The sequence below is a fragment of the Lynx rufus genome, unplaced genomic scaffold, assembly GCF_022079265.1.
Source record: "Lynx rufus isolate CCGP_SWC_20201006 ecotype Redwood Valley unplaced genomic scaffold, mLynRuf1.p SCAF_3, whole genome shotgun sequence".
Lineage (NCBI taxonomy): Eukaryota > Metazoa > Chordata > Mammalia > Carnivora > Felidae > Lynx > Lynx rufus.
The window spans coordinates 100,887,258-100,911,414 of NW_025814845.1; the positions used below are offsets into that span (position 1 = coordinate 100,887,258).

At 37.8% G+C, this 24,157-nt stretch overlaps 1 pseudogene; it reads right to left on the minus strand.

Moving 5' to 3' along the window:
- Window positions 1-1,075: 1,075 nt before the first annotated feature.
- On the minus strand, window positions 1,076-1,174 carry LOC124521425 (uncharacterized; annotated as a pseudogene).
- Window positions 1,175-24,157: the final 22,983 nt, after the last annotated feature.

Sequence of the window (24,157 nt, forward strand, 5' to 3'; positions counted from 1 at the left end):
AGCTGAAACCAAGAGTCAGATGCTTAACTGACTGAGCCACCCAGGCATCCTGGTCTGTTAAGATTTTCTATTTTTCCTGATTCAGGCTTGGTAGGTTGTATGTTTCTAGGAACTTATCCATTTCTTCTGGCTTATCTTTTTTTTGGTCTGCAATTGCTCATAGTAGTCTCTTATGATACTATGTATTTCTGTAATCCCAGGGGTAATGTCTCCTCTTTCATTTATGATTTTATTCACTTGAGTTTCTCTCTTTTTTTTCTCTTAGTTGGTGTGGCTAAAGTTTTGTCAATTTTGTTTACCTTTTTTAAAAAACCAGCTTAGTTTCAGTGGTCTTTTCTAGTGTTTTTCTGGTCTGTATTTTATTTATTTCTGCTCTAATGTTTACTTTCCTTCACTGTGGGCTTAGTTTGTTCTTCTTTTTCTAGTTCCTGGAGGTATAAAGTTAGGTTGTTTATTTGTGATCTTTCTATTTTCTTAGCATGTATGTGTGCATTTATCACTATAAACTTTCCTCTCAGAATTGCTCGTGTAGCATCCCATGTGTTTCCATTCTCATTTGTTTTGACATTTTTTTTTAATTTACTTTTTATTTCTTCTTTGACCCATGGACTGTTCAGGAGTATGTTGTTTAGTTTCCACATGCTTATAAATTTTCCAACTTTCCTCTTGTTAATTTCTAGTTATACTATTGTGGTTGGAAAACACTTGGTATGATTTCAGTCTTCTTAATTTGCTAAGACTTGCTTTGTGGCCTATCATCTGATCTATCTTGGAGAAGGTTCTGTGTGCACTTGAGAAGAATGCATATTCTGCTGCTCATGGACAGAACATTCTGTATATGTCTGTTAGGTCCATTTGGTCCAATGTACAGTTCAAGTTCAACATTTTCTTGTTGATATTCTCTCTGGCTGAACTATCCACTGCTGAAAGTGAGGTATTGAAGTCTCCTACTATTATTATATTGTTGTCAACTTCTCCCTACAGAATTGTTACTATTTGCTTAATATATTTTGGTGCTCTGATGTTCAGTGCCTATATTTACAATTATTATATCTTCTTGATGATTTGACCCCTTAACAACATGGAACACTTCATGAATTTGCGCGTTATTTTGCACAGGGGCTATGCTAACTTTCTCTTTATTGTTCCAATTCTAGTGCCTGCTGAAGCAAGCACAACCCATGGTACTGTGAACAGATAAAATTTTTGTCCTTTTAAGACACTAAGCTTTCAGGTGACTTTTAAACAGCAGTAAATAATTGATAAAGACTTAATCTGATTGATGGGTCTAGAGAGGTTGAGGGGGCACATCCCAGCCTCTTTCTCTTATTCTTCTTTTGGGAGTAAGTAACCCACTGAGAATTCATGTCCTTTTTTTGTCATCCAGACCATAAATCTTATAGGATTGAGATGCACTGATACATATTTTTTCCAAATGCTAAAGAGCCAGGAGCTAAAGTCAATATGTGACTGAAATCAAGACCAAAATCAAATGTAAGAGGAAGAAGTAGGAATCAAGAATACATCTGAAAATAATTTTGAAAATTGATATAGTAAGTTTAGTAGTCACAAATTGAAAGATGATTAGTGAAATGAAAATGTTTTAAATATTTCCCATTTTCCTTTCTCTTTAAATTCTGTTATGTCAAAATTAAAAGTAATTTATTATGATATTTAATTTTTTTCCTCCTCATGAAATTGAAGGTGACAAAAACTATAATTTACTTCATCCTCACAGGATGTGAAAAATTCTCAAATAGGACTTTTTATTGAAAACATGTAATATCTTTGGGTTTTGGCCTTGAAACATTTCTGTTATTCATTTTTATATGAATTTGGTTCTCCTAATTATCAGAAGGATATCTGTTGTTTTTTTTTTAATTTTTCTTAACGTTTTATTTATTTTTGAGACAGAGAGAGACAGAGCATGAACGGGGGAGGGGCAGAGAGAGGGGGAGACACAGAATGGAAGCAGGCTCCAGGCTCTGAGCCATCAGCCCAGAGCCCGACGAGGGGCTCGAACTCACGGACCGCGAGATCGTGACCTGAGCTGAAGTCGGACGCTCAACCGACTGAGCCACCCAGGCGCCCCAGAAGGATATCTGTTTTAACAACAGTGTTTCTGTGCAGTGTTAAAAAAATTTTTTTTTAATTTTTTAAGGTGATTTTTCTGAGTTGTTTTTGGTTTTTTGCTCTATTGGTCTGGCCCACTTTTATCTGGACCCTCTCTTTCCTCCATCTATGTTGTTTCTTCCTGATCAATTTTGATTTAGCCCCTCCTATTCCATCTGAGTGTGAGCCCCTGTGGAAGGTGGGAAGGTGGTGCTGCTAAGCGATCGGCCTGACTTACTGCAGGACCCTCGCCTCATCTGCTAATCTAGGGATGACTCCCTCTCATTTCTGCGGTTGCTCTTACTGGCCACTGTGCCTCCCCATGAGTATCTGGTGGCCATTTTAGGGTCTCTTATTGTCAGGTTGTGAATCATCCGGTAGCTTTTCTGTTTTCTCTGAAACAGGTGCTGATGATGCGCTGGTCTTGTGGCTCTTGCTGGTTTGCATTTTTGCGGTTCCTGGAGTACCTTGTCACCTAGCTTTGTTGTAAATGCTGTCCACTGTCTCTTTTACGTTGGAATTTGGGAAGATCTAAAAGCTATGCCTTTTCCACCACTGTCATCTTCACAGAATTTGATAAGAAGAGTTTTAACACAAGTTCAATCTTGAGCGCTTGGCCATAATTTGAAAGTGAATACCCAGATATTTATTTAGATTAATGATAGATCAAAATGACATCTCTTGTTCATATATCTTGTTTGTGTTACTGCCACTGCTACACTGATTAGCTGTGATGGTCACCTATAATATCACATGATCTCTGATCACCCACAAGTTTAAGATGTGAGAAATGCTGTGAAAGTAGGCATCTGTCATTTGGACCTTCTGGCAAAATACCAGGGTTAAGGTTGAACTTAGGTGTATCCTTATATATCAGTGATGTATGTGTGACTTGGCTGCCCTGGCACTGGATGGGTACATTGAATCCTGGGCTTCAGTATCAGGAAACTCACCTACACACAGATATAAACCATGTTCTCTAGCAGAGCCCTTACCAGTTAAAAAATTGTTTAGGTTTTACCTCCAAATGCTAATCACTTTTTGATTACTTCAAAACTTGCACAGGGTGAATTTTTCTCTCTATTATTTGAAAAGGAAACTAGGAGAAAATATTGGAGAGCACTTTAGCACTTGCATCCTTAACACGTGGAGACTGAGACATCTGGCAGGGCTGGCAAGTGTAACTTTAAGTTTTGGTGGTTCTTATGAAGTGTTACAGGTTGAATTGTGTCCCCCCAAATAAGGTATGTTAAAGTCTTCATTCTCAGTACCTCAGAATGTGACCTTATTTGGAAATAGGATAGTTGTAGATGTAATTAGTTAAGAAGAGTGGAGCCCTACTCCAACAGCGCTGATGTCCTTAGAATATAGCCATGAAGACAGAGAGAGAATGCCATGTAACCACAAAGGCAGAGATTGGAGTTGTGTAGCTGCAACACAAAAGATTGCCTACAAACCACCAGAAGCTAGGAAGAGGCAAGGAAGTATTGCCTGACAGGTTTCAAAGTGAATGCAGGTCTGCTGACACTTTGATTTCAAGCTTCTAACCTCCACAACTGTGAGGCAATAACTTTTGTTGCTTTAAGCCATCCAGTTCATGGTATTGTGTTATGGCCCCCTAAGCAACTAATACTTTAAAGGCTAATGGGGCCTTCTTATCTTCGTGGTGGTAGCCTGTATTGAGCAATGCAGCTGGCTTTATAGTCACAAAAAAGTCACAATATACAAAGAATCTCACTGACTCTGTGGTGGACACAGAACTCAACACCCAAGAATTTGGAAGCATGGAATGTCGACCAACATCTTTAACAGAAAATCTTTTTCCTTTAATTGAATGTTTGCTAGCCACACCAACTAAGAAAAGGCTCATTAAGCTCCAGTTCAACATCAAATTACAGTAATCTGTTACTTGCAGTGGAGAATATACTAAGTTAATATGGTGTAAAAGAGTTTGAGGACAATGTTGGGGAACTATACATTTAAAAAATCTCCCACCAACCAAGAAAAATTCTCCACAAAAGGAAAAGGGGAAAAACAGTTCTATACTGAATAAGCATTAAACCAGAATGTGATGTGCATCTCAGGCAATCCACTAAAAGACTGCAAAACCAGAAAGAAATCTCACCCTTTTATAAAGCCAGGCAGATACAACACACTCCCTACAAGTTGTCAAAATAAACAGTAACTATTCCTCAAATAAGAGGACTTGACAGCACCATTTGTCACACACAGCTCCCCCTAAATTTAAATCTGATCATTGGGATGACCATCTATGTTAGCTAATTGGCTTTATCCAAAGGAAAACAAATTTGTCATATCTTTATGATAGGAGGTCATTTTGTGATTTGGAGCAAGGTGCCCGCTCAAGTTAACATCCTACTTTCCCACAGAAACTGGAAAATAAGGTTTCTGTCTTTTTTTTTTTTTTTTGACAATTACATCTCAAAGAGATGGCTTCTTGGTTTTTAGGAAACATCATACTTTCAAGTAAATTATTGCAGTGGCTAGATTCAAATGAAATACCATTAATTCTCCTTTTTGTGCTTCTGGTACCTGTAAAAGAATGGTTTAGTAAGTCAGTTTGCCAGTCCTAGTTTTCAGACTCTTCCAATGGATTACCTTGGACATTGATTCTTAGAGTTGAGAAAATAGTGGCAAAAGTAATTAATTTACATCAACACTTTCACAACTTTATTTTGTGACATGCTCCATGAAGTAGAGTTTCATGGTTGTGTCAGAGATTGTTTATGGTCCTCTGCTCCTCTTCCTCAAAAACAGAATGTTTAACAAGGCATGTGGCTACACAGAATAAAGATTACATTTTACCAGTTTTTCATGTAGATGTGGCCATAGACCTAAGTTCCAATCAATAAGATATAGTCAAAAGTTGCTTTCCAACTTCTAGGAAGCATCCTTGATAGGTTAAGGGATTCTCTTCTTTTCATGTCCTCCTTCATGCTGCATGGATTGCAGATGTACTGATTGGAGCTGTAGCAGCCATATGATACCATGAGGTGGTCTTAACAGTGGGAGACTGAGCCATGATACCTTAAAGGGCCAAAGTAGCTCTGGACTATACATCTCCAGAATTTTACTTAAGAAAGTAACAAACTTTTATCTAGTTTAAGACATTAAGACACTTATATTTTCATTTTTTCTGTCACTACTAGTTGAACTTAATCTTAATACAATAGTCAGATATATCTGGGAAATTGTACATATCTTATCTCCTGCTCTACTAGGGGATATTGGCATAAGAAAAGATCCCAAAAAGACCTGCAGCAAAATATTTTGAATTTTGTTTAGTCCTCTACTCCCAGTGTTTTCTTTTTCTATTAAAACACTACAAGGAGAGTTAATTCCCATGTTATTAGAACATAATAGAGGGCCCTGCTACAAATAGAGTAGATTTTCTATAACAATACAACTTTGCCAGTCTTGTTGTCATTTGAACAACTAGGATCTCCATATCCCTGAGCTGTATTCTGATGACTATTTAACTCCATGCTTTGTTCAGAGTGGTTTTTCAAATCTACGTTATATCACTTGAATATTATGAGCAAAGATGGGTGGGTGGGCAATACTTCCAGAGCCTGAATTAAGTTGTTGCTTAAGTGATTAAGTCATCTATAGACATTTCAGGGCATGGCCCATACTTACTGAATTCTGTTAGCACTCATGTCAGGAGTTTATAATGGAAAGTATGCATTCATTTCTATAACAAGCAGTCTCACTGTCTAGGATCTATTCTTCAGTCAGACTTAGTTCACTCAAGAGGAGTCATTGGAGGACTTTATCATGAGCTACAGCTATAAGTCAATCTTTTCACATGTCATCTAAGACACCTATATTACAGGGTGGAGACTTAACCTTAGTTCTTCAACAAATATAGCTTTAAACGTAGCTTAAGCCTGGCCAACAATGTATTTTATTTGTGTAATTTTAATATCTGGTGTTAACTGAGAAGAGTGGCTTTAATAGTTCCACAGCATATCAATATTACTATTAAACAATACGAAGGCTCCTAGAGGGCCAACACTTACTTTTCTTACAGCCCCTTTGGTGACAAGCACAGGGCACATGTAGGAATTGAGGTTATTGATAGATGGGATATAGGGAAATCACCGGGGTTACCTTAACAGCACAAACGCAGTTTTGTAGACGTTATATTTCAGTAATTTGCTCTAACAATGCCTCTTTTTCTTTGCTGCTCATGAAACAGTTAGGGGGTTGTTGGTTTGTTTTTTTTTTTAACAACTTAATAGAATCTATTTTAGTTTCCCAATATTTGAACTAGTCTGGATGTACACACTCAGACATGAGAGGTAAGAAAGTTTTAAGTTTTGCTGAAGTCCAAGTCTTCTGTAACCTAATTAATTTGGTTACACTGATATTTTTAGAACCTTTAAGACCAGAGCCACATTAAACATGCTCCAGAGCTCAAGTGTATCTGGCCCCAAAAGCTCGTGAGTGGCCCTGTGCCTTGCACAGTTTGCCACCTTGTATTTTTCTGTAAGGATAACGCTATTTTCTGTCTTGAAAAAATTTGTTTGGCTTCTGCAGAATGGGTGGAGCGTGGGCATCTTCTCTATTAGAACTAGTGTTTTAAATTCTGAAACATCAAACAAACAAAATATCACGTTTTCTTTGTTAATTGTAAAATTAATAAATCCCCATCAGAGAAGGATTCTGACTTTAATTCTTCCCTCTGAAGGAGGAGCTTCTTGGGAGGGATTCTGCAGCTATCACTCAAAATAGCATCACAGGAAAAGCCTCGCTGTGCTTGAAGAACCATATGAAAGCACTCTCTGGTAGTTGCTTTAAATGAAATACAAGATAATACTGCCAAAACTATACCAGCATTTGAAGCCATTGCACCAAAGATATACAGTATAGTTCCCTATTAAAATTTGAACTAGATCATAGTTGTAAGGCTTTCTTTTCTTGTCTCATTTAATCCATGTTTTCCCTCCCTTTTTAATAGCCTGAAAGTATTTTTGTGATTCTGGAACAATGATTTTTAAACCTGAGTGTGTGTGAGGCTCAAATTCACAGACCAATTCAGTAGGAGTGGACTGGGTTCAGGAAATCACTTTTATAACAAAACCCAGATATTTCTTTCTTTTCTTTTCTGTAACTGATATTGGGGCCTGCATCTGGCCATTCCCTGTCACTGCTCTATCTCCTTTCTTTTCTCACAACCATCTAGAGACAAACGAAGCAAGCTTGCCCTCTACCTTTTAATATCTGGCCCTCCATAAAAACTCTAGAGTATATTTGGCCAAGTCTGTTCCTTGATATGCTAAATGGGAATTAAGATGGTGGCCGTGATTTTACTTAATACATTAATTAATGAGGGAACCAGTAAAATAAAAAACTGGTTCAAAATCTTATATATCTTTAGGAATGCTGAAAGAAATTTGTAAGCAGATGGAAAACTGGTCAATATCCACAGAGCTATAATCAATTATTTTCCACATGAAAATAATTCATTTGCATTAATATGGGCAAAACTAATTTGTATTACTGTAGATTTTCTAAGACTTACAGAGGTATAAAATAGCTCAAAGACTGGTCTCAGCCACCTTTAGAACTAGTTGACCTGGAAGGGTGTGCAAGTGATTTTTTTTTTCCCATTTGTCTTACAAATTTTTCCTGACACAGCCAGAAACCTAAATTTCCTTATCAGTAAAATGAGAGATTTGGACTAGTGGCTTCTGAGACCCTTCAATTCCAACATCCTGTTATTCTAATTTCTTGGCCGTTATCTATGTACGTGCATACAACTCATGGAATATTTTTGTAAGAACTATTATAGTCATTTTTATTAGTCAAATCAGCCATAGCTATGAGTGCATCCTCTTGCAGTCTCTGTCTAAAAATAAAATCAGGGGTGCCTGGGTGGCTCATTCTGTAAAGCAACAGACTTTCGATTTTGGTTCAGGTCATGATCCCAGGATCATGGGATTGAGCCCTGAATCAGGCTCTGCACTGACAGCATGAAATCTGCTTAAGATTCTCTCTCTCTCCTTCTGTCCCTCCCCTGCTCACATGCACTCCCCCCGCCCCCGCCTCACCTCTCTCTCTCTCTCTCTCATAAATAAATAAATAAAATAGAATAAAATAAAATAAAATAAAATAAAATAAAATAAAATAAAACATAAATTCTGCCTTTCTCCCAGTTACTTTTAGGCTATGTGTTTGTATGTGTGTGTGGGGGGGTGTAAATGAAAGCAGGACCTAAGTATAGGTATTTTCGGCATATTTGTTCACTGTCTTTTCCAAATGCCACCTACGGAAGACACTGGTAACTGGGTAAATGTGACAAGTCAGGACAATATTGTGTACATTTTATAGATGGTGAATCTTTGAGAAGGAAGGAATCAAGATTTCTCTAATTTTGCAGACTTTTCTGTAGGGCAAATACAGCAGAACTTTTTTAAAGATTGTTTTGTGATGGCAGAGGTGGTCATAGCAGTGTTAGGGGTGTCAAAACTTGGTGGAGCTGGTGGAGGCCAGTGTTAGGCAGTAGAGAATAAGAAGATACTGAAGGATGATTTTTGTTTGTTTGATCACTTCATTTCTCCTCTATTAGAGGAGCTTTAAACTAAACTTTACAGCAGTGGAGAAAGACAGAGCCTCTTCAGCTTTGTAATTTAACAAATGTTTGTTGAAAAATATCCAAACTACCTTTCTTTTCTGGAAACAGAGAGCCCAGTTCTCCTAAAAAGCTCTCAAACTATTGAGTTTTTAAAAATTCTATTGTATTTGAAGGCGTGAAAACATGCATTAATGATTACATTCAGCTGATATTTTTGGAGGATAAATATTCTACTTTGTAGATTTTATCAGGTAAAACCCCATTCAGTTTAGAAATCTTCATCAAAATTCTTTTTTATTTAAATTTGTTTATTCTCATTTGAATGGTCTCACTTTAACTAAAACAATATTCTTGATGGTAAAACATAAAAACAATCACATTTCTTTGTTTCAATCTTTCTTTTCTTTCATCCTAGTCATTTCTGTAAAAACAGAGACCAAAATGACTGGGTAGGATTATGGAGGATTTCTGGTAATAATACACCTACACAATGTGCTGCAGGAAGTAGAAAGTCCATACTTGATGCCCTCAGTAACTTATGACTCATATGAATCATATAAGAACATAGGACTATTACTACTGAATGTTGAAGATTTATGTCCCAAGCATATTTTTCTACACCAATAACATAATATGGATTCAAGGGGCAAAAATATCAAATCCTAGATCTTCTATACACACATATACATTTATATCTGTCTACATAAATATGCACAAAAGTGGTTTCAAGTAAGGTGCAGGAGGTGGATGTGGAGGATGGGATGATTAAAAAAATAACAAATAGTAATTAACACATTTTATAAGGGAGCCAAATGACATTCATGCATTAATTTTAGCATCATAATAGCCCTGAGAAATCATTTCTAGTAACACCATTTTACAGATGAAGAAAATGAGACTCAGTAGTAAGTAGCAGAGCCCAGATTTGAAACAAGTTCTGCCTGATTCTAAAACAAATAGGACGTACAGTAAGACTTTTCCTGTTGTCCCTAAACTGCAGCTAGGGCGACAAACTAAAGTCAAAAATCACTGAATATGTCCACAATTTAAAATCAGAGAGCTACCAGCATCTGGAGCCAGCCATATTCTCTTATTGTTCCTACAACCAATTGTTCCTACAACCAATTCTATGCACCTCTCACCTCTGATTCCCTCCCTGAAAGGACTGAGAGTGAAAGAGGCATAGCTTTCCCTTCCCCAAAGCTAATGGGAAGGAAAAAGGAAAAGAGAGAGAATTTTTTCTAAAGATTGCAGTACCTAGAAGAGGAGGCCAACATTTTTATCCTCACACAGGCTTTGGTTCAAGAGTGGACATGTTGCTTGGCCCCCATGTGATCTGAATAGGGGCAGAAATTTGGGGAGAGAGAGGGCAAGGTGAGATCCAAGGACCACTCTGCCTGTGATCTGTTGGTTTCCATTAAAAGATGGATCCCATGTGTCCCTGCTGACCTCACAATTTGCTAAAAGATGAGAACCAGGGCTATACCTTTGGGCAATGTAAGCTCTCTCTGTGTGTGTGTGTGTGTGTGTGTGTGTGTGTGTGTGTGTGTGTGTGTTGGGAAGCAGGATGGAGGCAAAGAGGGCCCCTCCCCTGTTACTTGTGAAGATTGTTGGAGCCTTGTTGTCAGCCTGTATAGACCTTGAACAGAAGTGCAGTCACGGTTAACCAAGAAGAGGTCTGCAACTCAGCCCCTCCTCCCCAACCCCAACCCCCACTTGAAAAACATCTGGAAGAAGGATAAGAAGATGGACACAGATGCAACCATGGTCCCTCCACTCAGATCTAGTCTGAGTGGAGGAAAGAGAAGAGTGGAGGAAAGAGAAGATTACTTTGAATCATTTTTGAGAAAAGGAGTGAATCTTAAATGCCAGAATTAGACTGTTCAAATAACCAAAATGAGCTAAAAAATTATTAAACTGGCCAACATGTTGTTAAGAAAGTATATACTAGAGGAAAAGGTTTGGGGGAGATGGTCATTTAGCACAAATGTCAGGAGAGTTATGGAAAATATAGAACCTTTTTATTTATACACTGCCCCCAAAAAAGTTAAGCATAGTCGCCAAACCAATTATTCTATTATTCTTTTCTCTATGTAATCCCGATAAGAGTAAGGAGCCAGAGGCATATCTCTAGCACTTAGAGCCCTTTTTAAGACTTCCCCAGAGATGCCTGCGTGGCTCAGTCAGTTAAGCATCCATTTTCCGCTCAGGTCATGATCTCACGGGTTCTTGAGTTTCAATCCTGTGTCAGACTCAGGCTCCAGAGTTGATGATGCGAAGCCTGCTTAGGATTCTCATTCTCTCCTCTCTCTGCCCCTCCCTCACTCATGTTTTCTCTCTCTTTCGTAATAAATAAATAAATATAACAACAACAAAAAAAGACTTCCCCAATTAACTGGGACTCCTACCTGATTGGAAAGTTCTTGACTGATTCTATTTGTCTCAGCTCCAAGATGAAGGATGACTTCAGCTTTCTCTGCAGGACCAGTGGAGCAAATGCTTTAAAATATTCCCAGATTCAAGGAGTCTTAAGTCTTTAAATGGCAGGTTTAAGCATTGTGCCTTTACAGAACATGCCATTCACAACCTTACCATGCCCTCCTTTCCCTGATCCTTAATTCCTATGTACTCACAGAGACAACTGAATCTTCAAGGAGTAGTATCTAATTTAAGTTTATGGGGCCAATGATCACTGTGGTAGATTGCATCTTTCATTCTAATTCTCTGCCCCTTTCAGTGTCCTTGCCTTTTCCCATCGATCTTGCAATCCTACCCACTAAAGGAGCAGAATATATTTCTCCACACCTTGACTTCAGCTTTAGCCATGCGACTTGTCTTAGGCAACAGAATGAAATGGAAATGACAATGTACCATTATAAGCCTGGGCCTCAAGAGGCCTTGCATATTGCCTCTTATGGACATGCAAGTCATAGCTTTTGTTTCAACCACTACATTTTGGGATGGTTTATAATGCACTAAATGATAATTGATACAATAATTTTTCTAGTACAATGAATATATAAATAGAAAAAATTGCTATTATTTCCAGAATAATTTCCACTTTGATTGCATTTACTAGCTTAATAAGTGATTACATTAATTTGTGTTTGTATTATTTGCTGAAATATATGTATTTCCTGGCATAGTCTAAGAAGAAAATGTATCTACATCTTCATTCTATAGAACTCTGGGAGGACTGTCCAGTCATTGCTGACAAGGCATACTCCTGCATAAACCATCACAGCACAGGGGGCATGCACAGTTCATCTGAAAAGCAGCTAAATTTGCTTGATGTGTTGCAGTCCAGAACTTCATTTATGAGTCACTTATTTAGAATTCATAGACACAATATTTTCCCATAGAAACACAGTATTGTAATATCCTAGGGCAAATGTACAAAAGGCCACTTAGCCCCATAATAAAACTAAATATCAATAATGCCACAGCGCACAAAGAAGAACACTTTTTCTCCCACTGCTCAGGTTTCCCTCTCTGCTTTGCCCACCCCCCCTTCTTTATTTGCTCTTTCCAAAGGAAGAGGAGCAGCTGATTGGTTAAAGCCTATGGTTTGTTGGGCCACCTGTCCTAAGTGAGCAGGATCACACTGTTTTGAATGGTGATGAGAACCCTCACTATCCCAGCTCTGTCATCCTCCCACAATTGTTTGGCTTCATGGACTTGGATGGAGTCCTCTCTACAGTCTCTCTTTCTCTCTCACTCTCACTTTCCCTCTTTCTCTCATTCTCTCTCTCTCCTCCTTCTCTCCCTTCCCAGACATGCCTGAGCCTACAGTTCCCACATTTCATATTTGCAAAGGCAGCAGGAAATCCCAGTTTAGTCTCGGGCCGAAGATGGATTTTCCATCAGAGTAGTCCAAATTCATTAATCGGGGAGTTTAAAAAATGCCTGTGCAGATTAATAAATCAGTGTTTAATTTCTCTTATTTGGCTGGTTGTCCCTACTAAACACATCATCAGTCAGAAAGCTGAAGGGCCAGGGATAGCTGGCATTTAGAAGTCCTAAGACCCAACTCTTAATGCTCCTTATTCCTGTGGGAAAATTCTTCCCAGGTTCCAACTGAGGAAGCTGGGACACATCTCAAATGCAACCTCCTTTCAAGTCCTGAGTGGAGGACCACCCCATTTCACAGTGACTCATCTTTTGGACGAATCTCCAGATCTGTTGTGGAAGAGTACTGGTCATGTTTTGTTACAAGAGGGACATAAAGTTGATTTTAGAGAAACTAAGAGAGGTAGTAGAAAGTATATGTGTGTTCCATTTCTTTAAAAATTGCATAAAAATGCATTAGCTCATCCTTCTATGTTCAGAATGCAGAGATTTGCTAACCTTGTTTGCTAACCTTAGTTTCAACTGATGCAAACTTATTCTAATACAAACTCTCAATGTCATTTTTTCAGAGAACTCTGGCATTCTTCAATAACATCACTATTTCAACTAACATTTTTTTATTCAATTAGAACTTTATTATTAATTTTGTCTCACATTTTGTACAAAATCAAATGATTTATTATAGACATGTGACCTTTCTGTTTATAACCAGAACTTTCTCCTTAAATTTATTCTAAAAGCCATTTCTGTCAATAATCTGTTTCATAAGAGCCTCATGTACTGGAAAAAATAATTGAATTGCCTTTGAACTGTTTTCCCTACAAATTTTATAGCCAGTAAAATGTTATAGATAATCATATATTTTAACTATAAAAATTTAATAACATTATTAAAACTTTCAGATTTTTCTAGCCCTCATTTAATATAGCTGGTATGTAAAAATGAGTTTGAATCTATGCGTTGTGTCTTATATACAGTTCAATACTTATAAAGGTCATTGTGAGACTTCGCTTCTAGATAACAGGTGACTTGAGCCCAGGGCTTAAAGACTAAGCAAGGTTACCTTGTGAATTAATTCTGAGTACCCAGCCAAGGCACTTTAAAAACTCTCTCTGGAGTGCCATATTCTTCCTGTTGAGTGACCCACCCAAGCTGGACCAGGGGGAGCTGCCACCCCTACCCAGGTCAGTTGCATAGATCCTGGCTCATCACTGTGGTAGATAGAGATGGGAGGCTTTGGTGTAGTGGGCAGCTGATTCCTCCTATGCAGAAGAAGTTCTTCTGTGGAAGAGCACCAACATTCTGTGAGAAGCAGGGACAAGCAAGGGGAAGAGAGAGAGCTCTGGCAGGATTTGACCTTGGCTTCCTGTGCCCAAGGGCCAGATGCATCCTATGCCTCCCATGATTACATGAATGACTCAATTCTCTTTAAAACAGATCAAAATACTCCTCTCTTTGAATTGCAAGCATAGAGACAGGTTTAGAGCCTGGCACTACTTTTGGCCACTCCATGAGCCCTCCAGTGAGAGAGCTACCAGCTGTCAGGAGGCCAAAGTCCCAGGGTTAGCTTCCCATAGAGAACAGGGGCAAGAGTCACACCCTTTTGAAATGTCCCTCTTTGTAAGCTTTGGAGGAAGTGGGGAATGCCACCCTGGTCCTAGTACCCAACAACTTTCTCCTAAACTGCATGGAGTGTTTCTTTTAGAAATCATAGCGAAACTACTACTGGTAGCAGTTCACATATCTCTTTTACAAGAGACTTTAGTTTACAAAATCTCTTTCACTAATTACAAAATTTGGGATGCAGCATCACAAATATAAAGAAACTATCAACTAACCTATACTTCAATGTTAAACTAAGACCTTATAATTAATTTTTTAACGCTTGTTTATTTTTTGAGAGACAGAGACAGAGCATGAGCTGGGAAGGGGACAGAGAGAGGGGGGGTCGCAGATTCCGAAGCAGACTCCAGGCTCCGAGCTGTCAGCACAGAGTCCGACATGGGTCTCAAAATCAGGAACTTTGAGGTCAGACCTGAGCCAAAGTCGGCCGCCTAACCGGCTGAGCCACCCAGGTGCCCCAGACCTTATAATTATTACTATCAACCATATTAATAAACAAAAGTAAAACATTTTGCTCCTTGGGGTTTCAAGGACAAAAAGCATGCATCCAAAGAAGCAAAACAATATCAAGAAACTGTAGATATGAACGATTTTGTTTCATGAGTGTGTGTATATGCATTATGTATACACATATAATAACATACATACACTAATCAAAAATGTAATGTAACAATTGTATACATAGGAATGTGTGTGACATAGGAATTACAAGCATATGATTTATTTTTAGTATTTAAGGACTTAAGAAGGTGGCTCTTGGGGCGCCTGGGTGGCGCAGTCGGTTAAGCGTCCGACTTCAGCCGACATCAGCCAGGTCACGATCTCGCGGTCCGGGAGTTCGAGCCCCGCGTCAGGCTCTGGGCTGATGGCTCAGAGCCTGGAGCCTGTTTCCGATTCTGTGTCTCCCTCTCTCTCTGCCCCTCCCCCGTTCATGCTCTGTCTCTCTCTGTCCCAAAAATAAATAAACGTTGAAAAAAAAAATTTAAAAAAAAAAAAGAAGGTGGCTCTTCATGTTAATAGCTTGACTGAGGACAACTTGGGGAGAAATTTTACCTGTTAACAGGTTTTATACTTTTGCTCCATTTATGTAGCTCCTTCCTTCCTTTCAGGACTTGTTTCATAACAAATAACGGCAGAATTTACTCAGTGTTTCTAAAAAAAAAAAAAAAAAAAACTATTGTGAATTGTGAGAAATGAAATAAAGAAAGTTGGTAAATGAGCACTAAAAAATAATGAATGGGAGTTAAAAACAGATCGAAGAGACGGGTGTGTTGTAGTAATAAGAAAGGTTTTACCCTGGTTGGATAACTTCCTTAATTCTCTGTCTCACTTTGACCCTGTTAAAGGAGTTGATGAATGACGTGAATTTTAACAGGTTACTTAGTAACGTCAAAAGAGGTGTCCCAATAATGATCATACTGATGTCTCAAATTAATTTCTAGCTATAAAAATGATGCTTATTTGCCCTACTATCTATGTATATATTCAAAACTGTGAGATCCCTTTTATATAGAACAGCTCCAAAGGAGTTGAAATTAAGGTTGTGGCCATCAAAAGCCCAACAACCTGACATAGAGAAATGTTCAGGTTTTCCTTTGAAGGTTGCAACTACCTTCAAAGTCTTTTCATGTGTATTATGTATATTGCTCAGCAGTGTGGCATAGACACAGTCCTTCCTCCCTTCATAGAGGGAAGCATTATAGTGATTTCTTGATATTTCATGCCAAAGATAATGGTAGGTTATCCAAAAATGGTCTTGAGTCTGAGAGAAATATTCTAAAAATTCAGAGTCCTTGAGATTAAATAATAAAGATCTAACGCAAGAGGAACTGTAAAGCTATTCAACTGCCCCGCGTTGACTCCTGCTCAGTGAACTTCCCCCCCGCCCCCACCAAATAATGCAGGGAATTCTACATAGCACAAAGTAGACAGGTATTTATTGTCTCATCACTCAGAGAGCCACACAAATGTACAGGATTATTCATAAGTGGTCGCATGTATTAATTTTTAAATATTTTTCCACATCCTGCTGGCTTAAACAAGCACAATGTTATAGTGATAAGAACAAGAAATGGATAGATTGATGGGCATGGAAAGAGGGAAGAAGGGACAGTGAAGGGAAAATGGATTCGTTACGACATGCAAATGTCAAGTTCCCTAGCTAACACCAATGAAGCATTTAAAAAATACATATAAAGGTATGGCTTGGTACTTTTCCATTAATTTTTCAAAGGTCTTGACCTCCTAAAGAAAAATTTCTGACTAAAAGGGGTTTTCCTCACCAGTCAGTTCCTTCTTCTACTGGGTCCTACAGAGAAATAGTGCTCTTATATTTGGCCCTTCAGACAGTTGCCACGGAAATGAGAGCTGCAAACACTTTCAGCTTTCTGGCTTCGCTGTGGGATCCAGCAGAGACCATGATTAAGCTGTCAGAGAACCTCCCTAAGTACAGTTTTACCTGATAAGTAAGAGTTTCCAGAAAAATGGTGACACATACAGGAAGGAAAATAGATTGTTTAACTCACTCTGAAAAATCCCTTTGATTCATAGACTGTCTCATGATTGAAACCATCTCTTTCTCTAATCAGACTCTTCTCAATTCACAGACGAGTACCTCAGGGGGCAAGTAAAATGCCCCCACCTTTACAAGAGGAGGTATCACATTAACAAAAGGTAACACATTAACAGAAGGAACCCAGAGTTCCTGACTGCTGAAGAAATAAGAAAGCAAAATGCTAAAAATGGGGGGAGGACACAGTGAATGAGAAGGGGAAAATCAAATGGCGTTTAAACCATTTTAAGGAACATTAAATATCTGATTTGAAAAAAAATAAAGAAAGAAATCACTGTGGATGTCAAAGAACGCTGGCTTTTCACACCTGGAACAAGAGATGATTGGATCATAAGGGGCTCTACTGTAGTAGACTTGAAATTTTATTGGTTATCTTTTGTTCCCAGCAAATGAGACCTGGATTTTCGGGGAAGGAACTCTAGCTGTCACTTTGAATCCACTGAGTGTTTCTACTCCACATCATTGACCTAATAAAACTCTATTGATGGAGTAAGGTCAGTGTTTTTCATATTGGGATTAGAGAAGAGAACACCCCAGTCCACGTGGTACCATGGCCACAAATGAAAGAACTGGTTGGCAGAAGCCGTTTGGACAGCTACTTGGAAGAAGACTTTCCAGATAATGGTGGAATAGAAAAACGAAGTTGCAACTTGAAAAGATTGTACCTTCTATCTTGGGGCGCCTGGGTAGCTCAGCTGCTTTCAGCTCAGGTCATGATCTCATGGTTTGTGAGTTTGAGCCCCGCATGGAGCTCGCTGCTATCAGTGGAGAGCCTGCTTTGGATCCTCTGTCCTTCTCTCTCTGCCCATCCTCCACTTGCTCTCTCTCTCTCTCAAAAATAAGTAAACATTAAAAAATAATAATAATAATAATGTCCTGCCATCTATTTACTTGCTGGTGGTTGTCTAAAATATTGCAACCATTTTGGAGAGCAATTTGGAAAAACCTAGAAAAGTTGAAGATGTAGATTTCATACAAGCTAGCAATTTTACTCTAGGTGAATGCTATGGACTATACTGTGTCCTCCCAAAATTCCTATGTTGAAGACCTAATGCCCAATGTGACTATATCTGGTGATTGGGTCTTTAGTAAGTAATTAAGGTTAAATGATTTCATAAGGGTGGGGTCCTAAACTGATAGCATAAGAAGAGGTAGATCTCCCCCTCCCTCTCTCTCTCATTCCCCCTCATTCTACCATGTGATGCCATAGCTAGAAGGTGACTGTCTACAAGCCAGGGGAGAGCTCTCACCAAATCCAATCACATTGGTACCCTGATCTTGGACTTTGGCTTCTGGGACTGTGAGAAAATAAATTTTGGTTGTTTAAACCACCCGGTGAATGTTACTTTGTTACGGTAACCCAAACTGACTAAGACAGTGGCTATCCCAGAAGATGTATGTTCATGATAGTATTTCTCTGAATAGTACACATATGGAAACAATCTAACTTCTTGTAGAAAAATATATAAAACTGTTCACATAACAGAATTGTATGCAGCAGTTGAAATAATTGAACAATAGTAGCATATATCAATGTAAATGAATCTCAAAAATATAATGTCAAACAAAAAATCAAGCTGTAAAGGATATTTATACATGCTATCAAAAACTTGCAACAATAGTTTATAATTTTAGGGATACATACTTGTATAGTAAAAGAACGAACATATGGCTGGAAGTGATACACACCAACTACTTCTGAGAAGAAAAGGAAAAATGATAGTGAAGGCAAGGGAATGCCTTTTGCTCTATCTGCCTTTTGCTTTATTTTTTAATAAGAAATGAGATTTGTGGGGCGCCTGGGTGGCTCAGTCGGTTGAGCATCCGACTTCGGCTCAGGTCACGATCTCGCGGTCCGTGAGTTCAAGCCCCGTGTCGGGCTCTGGGCTGACAGCTCAGAGCCTGGAGCCTGTTTCAGATTCTGTGTCTCCCTCTCTCTGACCCTCCCCCGTTCATGCTCTGTCTCTCTCTGTCTCAAAAATAAATGTTAAAAAGAAATGAGATTTGTGCAAATTTCAGCAAACTGTCTGCATCTTTTAAATCTAGGTGGTAAATGCATAGTGCTTGCTATATTATTTTCTGGATTATATTTAATAAGCAAAAGATGTTTTCCCCTGTCATCTGGGTTTTCAGCAGTTCAGTGGTACTTTTTAGACAGACAGTTTTCTTATCCACCTTTTATATATGCTGCAATAAGAAGCCCAGAGAGTTAGGTGGCATGGACAAAGTGTCCAATCTAGTTAAACAGTGACTCAAGGACTAGAAATGAGTTGTCTGTCCATAGCACACTCCATATGTCTGTTAATTTTCTGCTATAGAGACAATGACGCCAACTTTGTTTTCTAAGCCAGAAAAAAACACAAATCCTGCCCAACTGTGGAAGAGCACATTTGAAGCCATTAGACCTTTTCTGTCCCCCAAGTCATACTCCACAGTTGATGTGTTACATATTTTGCTTACTCACTGAGCATCAACACTACTTAGGAGAGTTCAGTTTTTCTACTTTTGGAAAAAAAAAAAAAGGATCTAAGGAGACAGGACTAGTGATCCGCAAATTTTCTGCAACAATTGAGAAGTTGGCAGAAGCTTTGTTTGTCTGTTTATTTATTTTTTTATTTAGACAGAGAGCACATGAGCAGGGGAGAGGGGCAGAGGGAAAGAGAGAGAAAAATCTCAAGCAGGCTCCATATTCAGTACAGAGCCTGATGAGGGGCTTGATCCCACGATTCTGGGATCATGACCTGAGATGAAATCAAGAGTCAGATGCTCAACCAACTGAACCACCCAGGCACCCTTGGCAGAAGCTTTAAAAATGGTGGTTTTACTGATTATAATTAATTTTGGTTAGATTTTAATTAGGAAATATTCTTTGCAAGATAGATTTTTTAATACTGTTCAACATGTTTTTACAGCATGAGAACTAGTAGCCACTTATACTGAGTTTCCCAATTAATTCAAGTAATTGAGTTTTCAAAAAATAAATGACAGGAAGGATTTCATGATATAGTATTGAAACAATGGGTAGGAAATACACAGGGACATTAAGAATAAGTGTTTTTTCTGCCAACATCTAACATATTCAGACAAAAATAAGCATTGTTTAACCCACTTTCTTTATTACGTTTTACATAGTTGGGGCAAGAAATTTTGGCTTTGTTAATTAGGTAGTGTCGACTCATGTTACATAACTGATAGGATTCTTTAACCTACATTTTGTAAAAATAAATAAATAAAAAGGACTTGAAGGAGGACTGAACTTATTTTGAGAAATAATGACTAGATATACAATTATGCATAATTTCATACTAAAATTTATCAAAAATACACAGTTGGGGAATGGGGATATTATTCATACACGGTAGCTGCTGCACACACACACACACACACACACTACCTGCTCAACCAGGCATAGGTAAGAAAATGGTCTCTACACTTGCTCAAATTAGATAGCTGCTTTCTCCCCATTATTTGTGTTTTGCTGACTCCCTAGTGTGTACCAAAGTATTCTCATCTGTTGTTTCCATCATCAGAGCCCTTATCGCTATTTGCTTATCTGACTGCTCAAAATTAATTTTAAATCCTATCTTGATAAGTAGTATTCCTAAAATATTCTTACTTTTCAACATGCTTGGCAAAAAGTTTGTGTGCCCTTTGTCCTCTGGCCAAATGCCTCGGTGATGTTCCCCGATTATGTTGATAGAAGGGATATTTTAACTCTAGTCCTTTGGGCAGAAACAGTTTTGATTGAATTAGTAGTAAAAACATGAAGCCACGACATTTCTTGTGTCCAACCCTTAAACACTCCCAAGGGCACAGCAGTTCAGGGATGTTTAGTAAGTGATAGCATGGGGTTGCTACTCACATTTATAGGTGTTTAATTCATTATTTTTATACGGTTTGATATGTGACTTATCTACAGCATTTCCAAAAGAAGTAAAAGGTACTTACATATTTCTAATAAAAAGACAGAAATAATGTAATACAGTATACTGATTTATTTTTCATTCCCTTAACATTAATTTAAGATTAATTTAAAGGACCTTATTTAAGAACATCATTTATTTTGACTATGGGTGTTTCTTTGTTTATATAGAGTTAGTGCTTTTGCACATGTCAGTTTTTCTCAAACTGAATTCTATAGAACTGTGTTATAAACTCTTAAGTGTGAAGAAAATAAAATATCAAATTCTCAAGTAAACTGGTATATTTAGAGTTAGAACAAATTAAATAAGTTTCATTTTTGAAGACCTCAGAGCCTATATGTGACTATCCATTATGCAAAACAAGAGATGTGAAAATATACAGTATAACACTCTTCCTTTCTGATTCTAATTGTAGAATGCCTATTAATATCACTTAGATGTTATATTTATTCATATTTAGGCCGATTATATAAACTTGGACTAACATTTCTAATTAATTTTTATATTGGCATCCTAACCCAGTTTTTAAATGCAACTAAATTTTTTTACTTTTTTAAATTTAAATTATAAAATTTATGTTTATAAGAATTCAAACCATATATAGATATGGTGAATAAAAAGCAAATACCTTTACTTCTCTTCCGTCAGAAGTAACCACTGTCAACAGTTTGGTAAGTCTTTTTAGTCATTTTTACGTGAAACAAATGAATTCCTACTTCATAGAGAAAAATGTCAAACATCTTCAGAATTGAATTGGAGGGAAAAAATATTTTTTAAAAATCTTCAAATATTATAACTCCCTCCATAATTCCATGGCTTACATTTTGAATAGTGTTAGATTTGGTTTTAAATGCAATTCTTGACTTTTCATTAATGTGAGTAATTAGTTACCATGAAGGTGGGATAAAGAATAATAAAATTTCTGTAAATCTTTCCCCTAATTGTGCTAGATAAATTACATCTTTAATTTCGATCTTTCTTTAAATTCTTCTCTAATTTATGTCAGACTATCAAAACAAGCGTAAATCAAACCACACCTTTATTCACCAAACTGAGACAAGACCTCAACGCCCCCTAGTGGGGTGACCTCTATCCTCCATCCTGTGTGACCAACCCCCTGAGTAAGATGAGATACCATTAACTCAATGTTAAAGTTGTACTTTCCTCTTTCACTCATCAAAAAAATACTTAAATGTGTACGTTAAATTTTCTGGTTAAAATGAGCCATCACCAAAAAAACAAGGGAAAATTATTTGTGGAGGAAATGTCCATATATAAAATATTAAGCAATAACTTTCATCACTATAATCAGTCTCTGATCTTCCAAGTTATCCACTTGCCTTGACTGCCTACTCTTGGCCACCTTACAACTCTCTACTTTCATTTAAAAAAGAAAAACAGGTTCATCTTTTTCTTTGGTTTCACTTCTCTGGATTTATCACTTTCCTAAAGCATTAATTTCACTTACTTTTCCAAACAATAACAAAAAGTGCTCAGGAACCACTGCATCCATTTTTTCTCCTTTTCTCCCTTTGGAATATGTGCTATCAATGTCCCCCATTTAAAAGATCACACCTGTTGCAAGGAATGATGAGAGCACAGTGGTGGAGTCAGCAGGCCTGACTCAAAGTCCATTTAATGTCCATGTGATGTTGAGATAGTCACTTAAACTCTCTGTATCTTAGTTTTCTCGTCTGTAAAATCAAAATGATAATAATAGTGTCCAATAGGCATAGGATTTAAGAAAGTCCGTGTAAATGTGGTAGAACCATGCCTAATTCAGTAACTGTTCCTTAATATCACTCTTTCATCAGAGTCCTGTGAATGAAAATAAGAAAGCATGAATGAAAGATTTGAATTGTACCTCTTTTTTTCCAAACCAAATGCAGCTATCTATTAGGTCCTCACCATCCCTTGTTTAAATGACTGCAGTAGCCTCTTAACTGGCCTTTCATCCAGCAGTCTCTCCCAATGCCAGTTCAGGGTCATCAGTCAGATTTATTTTCCTGAAAATAATATTGGCATTTTTAGCTCAGGATATGATGAACTTATCTTCCTGCTGAAAACAACTATAAAAGCTGGTATATGAAAACACTGTGTGAAGGAACAGGTAAGTACCCAGTTCAGTTCAGACAAGATTGGAAAGGAAAAGTTATAATCCTTGAGAGAAGAGAAGCACTGGAAGGGAGTGCCACACTCATCATGACTTTTTCCCTGAGGGGATTTTCCAATTCAAAAAATAGGGGAAATATCCCTGATGATGAATGACGTTGAGCATCTTTTCATGTGTCTGTTAGCCAATCTCTATGTCTTTTTGGAAAAATGTCTGTTCGTGTCTTCTGCTCATTTTTTAATTGGATTATTTTTTTTTAATTTTTTTTAACGTTTATTTATTTTTGAGACAGAGAGAGACAGAGCATGAATGGGGGAGGGTCAGAGAGAGGGAGACACAGAATCTGAAACAGGCTCCAGGCTCTGAGCTGTCAGCACAGAGCCCGACGCGGGGCTCGAACTCACGGGACCGCGAGATCATGACCTTTGCCCAAGTCGGCCGCCCAACCAGGCACCCAGGCGCCCCTTAATTGGATTATTTTTGAGTGTTGAATTTTATAACTTCTTTAGATATCACCTCACACCAATCAGATGGCTAAAACTAACAACACAAGAAATAAGAGCTGTTGGCAAGGATGTGGAGAAACAGCACTGTTGGTGGGAATGCAAACTGGTGCAGCCACTCTGGAAAAGAGTATGAAGTTCCTCAAAAAGTTAAAAATAGAACTACCCTATGATCCAGCAATTGTACTACTAGTTATTTACTGAAAGAATACAAAAATTCTAATTCAAAGGGATGTTTACATCAGCATTATCAACAATAGCCAAATGATGGAAAGAGACCAAATATCCATCAACGGATGAATGGATAAAGAAGATGTGGTATACATATGTATACAATGGACTATTACTCAGCCATAACAAAGAATGAAATCTTGCCATTTGCAACAATGTTGATGGAGCTAGAGGATAAGCAAAATAAGTCAGTCAGAGAAGGACAAACACCATATGATTTCACTCATATGTGTAATTTAAGTAACAAAACAAACAAGCAAAGGGAAAAAAGAAAAGAGAGCCAAACCAAGAAACAAACTCTTAACTATAGAGAACAAACTGATGGTTACCAGAAGGGGAGGGAAGTGGGGGGATGAGTTAAATTAAATAAGGGATGAGGATTAAGGAGGGCACTTGTGATGAGCACTGGCTATTGTATGGAAGTGTTGAATCACTAAATTGTACACCTGAAACTAATATTACACTGTATGTTAAGTAACTGGAATTTAAATTAAAAAAATAAATAAATAAGCCCCAAGCAGAAAGGCAGGAATCTTACTGAGCGGAGGAGAAACAGGTTGGAATTTGGGGATGCCAAAGTAGCTAGCATATGGGAGGAAACATTATAGAGATCCGGGATTTAAAATAGAT